The 6,892-nt window shown below is 33.5% G+C and overlaps 1 non-coding gene across 1 annotated transcript; it reads left to right on the top strand.

The window, feature by feature from the left end:
• Window positions 1-6,154: 6,154 nt before the first annotated feature.
• On the top strand, window positions 6,155-6,226 carry TRNAK-UUU (transfer RNA lysine (anticodon UUU)). Its single transcript has one exon. It is a non-coding gene; the product is annotated as a tRNA-Lys (tRNA).
• The last annotated feature ends 666 nt before the right edge of the window (window positions 6,227-6,892 follow it).

The following is a 6,892-nucleotide window of genomic DNA, read 5'->3' as shown; positions in this document are numbered from 1 at the left end:
TTATTTATTTATTTATTCATTTATTTATTTATTTATTCATTTATTTATTTATTTATTCATTTATTTTATTTATTTATTTATTTATTCATTTATTTATTTATTTATTCATTTATTCATTTATTTATTTATTTATTTATTCATTTATTTATTTATTCATTTATTTTATTTATTTATTTATTCATTTATTTATTTATTCATTTATTTATTTATTTATTTATTTATTCATTTATTTATTTATTTATTCATTTATTTATTTATTTATTCATTTATTTATTTATTTATTTATTTATTTATTTATTTATTTATTTATTCACTTATTTATTTATTCATTTATTTTATTTATTTATTTATTTATTTATTCATTTATTTTATTTATTTATTCATTTATTCATTTATTTATTTATTTATTCATTTATTTATTTATTCATTTATTTTATTTATTTATTTATTTATTCATTTATTCATTTATTCATTTATTCATTTATTTATTTATTTATTCATTTATTTTATTTATTCATTTATTTATTTATTTATTTATTCATTTATTTTATTTATTTATTTATTTATTCATTTATTTATTTATTTATTCATTTATTCATTTATTTATTTATTTATTTATTCATTTATTTATTTATTTATTTATTTATTTATTTATTTATTCATTTATTCATTTATTTATTTATTCATTTATTCATTAATTTATTTATTTATTCATTTATTCATTTATTTACTTATTTATTTCATCAATCATTGTTCACGTCATGGCGGATTAGATGTCTTCCAGTTCTTAATCTGTCATCACTCTCTATACAAACATTACAAGAAGTAATACATATTAAACCTATAAGTATCATCTGTGTACAATAATAATAATAATAATAATAATAATAATAATAATAATAATACTTACTGGCTTTTAAGGAACACGCAGGTTCATTGCCGCCCTCACATAAGCCCGCCATTGGTCCCTATCCTGAGCAAGATTTATCCAGTCTCTACCATCATATCCTACCTCCCTCAAATTCATTTTAATATTATCCTCCCATCTACGTCTCGGCCTCTCCAAAGGTCTTTTCCCCTCTGTCCTCCCAACTAACACTCTATATGCATTTCTGGATTCGCCCATACGTGCTACATGCCCTGCCCATCTCAAACGTCTGGATTTAATGTTCCTAATTATGTCAGGTGAAGGATGCAATGCGTATAATAATAATAATAATAATAATAATAATAATAATAATAATAATAATATAAACTAATAATAAGTATAGCTCTTGTATTTAAACTCTTACTTTAGCTTTTTCACTTCTATACTCAATCTCTTAAAAATTATTCTGTTGACTTCATTGACTACTTTCCGTAATTTCCTATCGTGTCCGACTACTCAACATTTATAATTCCATATCCGTTAGAGCTTTGACTTTCTCTTCCCATCTAATTTTAACTCTAAAAAGAAAATTTCCTAGCAGAAAGAAGCCATATAAAAATAACGACATAAAATTTCACGTTTCGTTTGAAGTTTGTACACACTGTTTTCTTAATCCAACAGGCTGCTTATTCATATACATTAATCTTCTTCCTTTCATACTTAGCGCTTGATGCCCGCGCATGACGTCAAGGTCAGAAAAAAGCGCTTGCTTTGACATCACTGAGCTATAGTATCAAATCGTAAATTATGATGATGAACGGGACTCGCTGTTCTTGTGGTCAGCGTGGCGAAAGGCCATCACCTATTACATCTTTGATTAAGAAATAATGGAGCGTAGCAGAATGTATTGGTCTCGTTTCTTATATTAGGGAGGATTCAAAACGTTTGTCTGCTGTCTGAATGATTAAGAATTCAGGTCTGCAACAGAACGTAGCAAAGCTTCAGGAATGGCCGGGTCGTGAAGGATTTTCGGTAACAGAAAGAGAGAGAGAGAGACATCCTAACCAATGGACAACGTTTCAACGACGCCATCTCTTACGGAACTCAAAGCACGGCCGGAACGTACATGGAACGTCTAGTGACGTCATCCAGTGGGTCAGAGACAGTAGCGACGTCTGTTGGTTTTAAAAGGAACGTTTGAGGGTGTACCCCAGCTGTGTCACGTCCATTGTACGTGCAGGCCCAAAGATGACGGCGACGGCCATTTTGAGGGAGGGAAATGGTGATTTCAGCATTCAGCACGCATCTTTGACCCATCATCTGGTTTCGACGAGAGGGTATTCGGTCAGGGTTACGGGATCCCACCACAATGCTCTCGTGATTAGAGATGTGCCGGGCGGGATGCGGATCGTTCGTGACTTCAGGCCGGGATAAATGGTGTGTTGCAGGCTTTTTGTCAACAGCGAGTTGGTCGTAATTAAGATGGCATTCCGAAGGCGGGGTAACTTTTATATTTACGAAGAGATGGGGCACGTGCTAGCGTAGGACAGGACCGATTACTGTGTGTGAAGTTGCTGTACTGTCCACGTACTGCTTGAAACTTTTCTTCATAAAACTTTTTTTTTCTGGCTTCAATCGAGATTTCATATCCTGACTGAGATTCCCAGACGGTTTCGTGAAAGAAATGCTAAGGAAAAAAAGACTTCTATCTTCCAAATTTTGAACATGACAGTTCCAGTATTATTATTATTATTATTATTATTATTATTATTATTATTATTATTACTACTACTACTTCTACTACTACTACTACTACTACCACCACCACTACTACTACTACCACCACTACTACTATCACTACTACTACTACTACTACTACCACTACTACTACTGCTAATACTACTTGAAGCAAGTAAAGAGATAGGTTTGGAAGTAAATCTCGAAAGGACAAAGTATATGATTATGTCTCGTGACCAGAATATTGTACGAAATGGAAATATAAACATTGGAGGCCATATTCATAGACATTCTTAGCGCGGGCTTCCGGTGGATTATCAGCGAACTAACGTTTTTCGTATTCATAAACAGTGTTAGCGATATGATATGATATGATATGAATCCTGTACAAGTAATCACTCGATAGCCGGGGCTAGTTTAGCACGCTTGTAGCGCGGGCTACCGAAATGTCTATCAATAGCACACTAAAAGATTATCCTTTGAAGAGGTGGAAAAATTCAAATATCTTGGAGCAACAGTACTTACTTACTTACTTACTTACTTACTTACTTATTTACTTACTGGCTTTTAAGGAACACGCAGGTTCATTGCCGCCTTCATATAGGCTAAGCCCGCCATTGGTCCCTATCCTGAGCAAGATTAATCCTGTCTCTAACATCATATCCCACCTCCCTCAAATCCATTTCAATATTATCTTTCCCTCTACGTCTCGGCATCCCCAAAGGTCTTTTTCCCTCCGGCCTCCCAACTAACACTCTGTATGCATTTCTGGATTCGCCCATACGTGCTACATGCCCTGCCCATCTCAAACGTATAGATTTAATGTTCCTAATTATGTCAGGTGAAGAATACAATGCGTGCAGTTCTGTGTTGTGTAACGTTCTCCATTCTCCTGTAACTTCATCCCGCTTAGCCCCAAATATTTTCCTAAGCACCTTATTCTGAAACACATTTAACCTATGTTCCTCTCTCAAAGTGAGAGTCCAAGTTTCACAACCATAAAGAACAACCGGTAATATAACTGTTTTATAAATTCTAACTTCCAGATTTCTTGACAGCAGACTGGATGATAAAAGCCTATCAACCAAATAATAATAGACATTTCCCATATTTATTCTGTGTTTAATTTCCTCCCGAGTATCATTTATATTTGTTACTGTTGCTCCCAGGTATTTGAATTTTTCCACCTCTTCAAAACATAAACTTCCAATTTTTATATTTCCATTTCGTACAATATTCTCGTCACGAGACATAATTATATGCTTTGTCTTTTCGAGATTTACTTCCAAACCTATCTCTTTACTTGCTTCCAGTAAAATTCCCGTATTTTCCCTAATTGTTTGTGGATTTTCTCCTAACATATTCACGTCATCCGAATAGACAAGCAGCTGATGTAACCCGTTCAATTCCAAACCCTCTCTGTTATCCTGGACTTTCCTAATGGCATACTTTAGAGCAAAGTTAAAAAGTAAAGGTGATAGTGCATCTCCTTGCTTTAGCCCACAGTGAATTCGAAACGCATCTGACAGAAATTGACCTATACAGACTCTGCTGGGAGCAACAGTAACAAATATAAATGATAATCGGGAGGAAATTAAACGCAGAATAAATATGAGAAATGCGTGTTATTATTCGGTTGAGAAGCTTTTATCATCTAGTCTGCTCTCAAAAAACCTGAAAGTTAGAATTTATAAAACAATTATATTACCGGTTGTTCTGTATGGTTGTGAAACTTGGACTCTCACTTTGAGAGAGGAACAGAGGTTAAGGGTGTTTGAGAATAAGGTTCTTAGGAAAATATTTAGGGCTAAGGGGGCTGAAGTTACTGGAGAATGGAGAAAATTGCACAACGCAGGACTATTATTATTATTATTATTATTATTATTATTATTATTATTATTCACAGCAATTTTTCTGTATTCTTCACAGGTTTCCTCAACCAAAATATACACCCTTCTTCCTCCAGAGGTCTTTCTTGCAGAGGTTACGTTCCAGCTACTCTTCTTCTTCCATGTTCCTTTCTGCATTCTATCCTTATTCCATCCTTCCAAGTAAGTAGTGACCTTCCTTCTTTCCTTTTTACTTTTAAAATAGGCATTTAATGTCGAAATGTCAGAGTGTTTAAAGACAGATTTAGTTGAAATAATTGTGAGAACAATTTAAATTATGCTGTAACGAAAAACATTATATTTTATTTTGTATTTTAAATTAATTTCAGTTCTGTGTTTTCTGTCTGCAATGCATTATGAGCAGAATGTTCACTAATTTTGCTTCTAATCATTTTTGTAGACTTGGAATTGATGCAGAAATCCTGTATTCAGTATGTGATCCAAGACTGGCGTCTGCGGCCCCGGCGAAGTAGAAGTGTGGTGTTCGTGACCCATCATAGGGAATCTAGTGCCTGAAAAATTTTATTTATTTATTACTTATTTCATATTTTGTTGTTGTTCCGGCAATAACTCCTATGTGACATATCGATCGATTTTCAGATTTGCTCTATTAAATAACTTAAATAGTGATAGAGCAAACAATAAAATCTCCTATATGTAATTATATTTCTTTCTTTCGAAAATGTAAGAATTCACAATCTCCTGTACACTACTACCATAGAAGAATAAACGTGTTTTTTCTTCCTACTGAAAATTTTCATATTTTGCACAAAGGAGTTATTGCAGGAACGACGACGATTTATTTATACTGAATTAATTACACAAAACATAAAAATTGACGGACACATATGTGCAAAGCTCTTGTTCGGATGTAGACTAGTTAATTTAATACAAGAAATACAAAATTGATACCCAGAAATTATATAAGAACATAAAAACGTTATACATAGTATCAATTTAAGCATAATATTTCTATTGACCTTAAAAACAGAAAATGTTAAAAATTTATTTTGATTATGAATTATACAGGGTAGTTCACGACTAATGACGCAATATTGTGTTCTGAACCTGCCGTTTTGAAAAACTGTTGCTCTCTTTATGGTAAATTAACGGTCTTTCTAATATTGTAAACAAAAGAATATGGTATATAAATTTTGCGATTTTTTAATAATATTTAAATAATGTATATTTGTATAATTCTGCAAATCAAGATTTCAGGTATAACACCCTGTAAAGTTGATTTGAATAATTTCGAGGGAAAAATTGTTCCGGAGCCGGGTATCGAATCCGGGACCTTTGGTTTAACGTACCAACGCTCTACCACTGAGCTACTCGGGAACTCTAACCGACACCGATCCAATTTTTCCCTCTATATCCACAGACCTCAAAGTGGGCTGACAACCGTCAAGCAACCAACTTCGAGTGCACACTAACTCCGTGTGACTTAAATTGTGGTTTTCTGTATTATTCAAATCAACTTTACAGGGAGTTATACCTGAAATCTTGATTTGCATAATACACGTCACTGTTCGTTAACAGAAAACCACAATTTAAGTCACACAGAGTTAGTGTGCACTCGAAGTTGGTTGCTTGACGGTTGTCAGCCCACTTTGAGGTCTGTGGATATAGAGGGAAAAATTGGATCGGTGTCGGTTAGAGTTCCCGAGTAGCTCAGTGGTAGAGCGTTGGTGCTTTAAACCAAAGGTCCCGGGTTCGATACCCGGCTCCGGAACAATTTTTCCCTCGAAATGATTCATTTGTATAATTGTTCAATCTTACAGACTTGAAATTAAAATATATATATATATATATATATATATATATATATATATTAATGTTTTTAAAACACAGTTTGATTATTCTTTTTTGTAAAAATATTTTAGAATCTAAGGAAATTTTTCAAGTTTCACTCCACGCAATTATGCCATATTGGATGGTGGACTGAAAAAGAGCCAATTTTAATTTTTATACTGCCCCCCCCCCCATTGAGGATAGCCCTTACGGACTCAGTATATCCTCAAAAAAAAATAATATAGGCTACATATATAAACGTAGATATTAAATTTAAAGAAAGGGAAACAAAGAAAAGGACATGAAAAATTACAATTGCTATTAATGTGGCACCATGTGATTAATTATGATTTGGCAGGATTTTTTTAACACAGTTATCACAATGTCTTCCCTCAGAGATGTTGGCAGAGCAAACTGCCGTCGAAATTCTTCGAAAAAAGCTTGGTATAGTCCCTCGAGCACCTATGAGCAAGCCGAATACCTTAACGTGAGTTAAGGCATATTTCAGCTTGAAATAGTTGACTGTAGGCTCATAGATCGACTTCTTCTCATGGTGGACCTCGGCTGACTGATGACATTCTACTTCAAAACGTATCGTGGGGTCCAC

This window comes from Periplaneta americana, chromosome 6, assembly GCF_040183065.1.
Source record: "Periplaneta americana isolate PAMFEO1 chromosome 6, P.americana_PAMFEO1_priV1, whole genome shotgun sequence".
Taxonomy (NCBI): domain Eukaryota; kingdom Metazoa; phylum Arthropoda; class Insecta; order Blattodea; family Blattidae; genus Periplaneta; species Periplaneta americana.
This window is presented reverse-complemented; position numbering and strand designations above follow the sequence as displayed.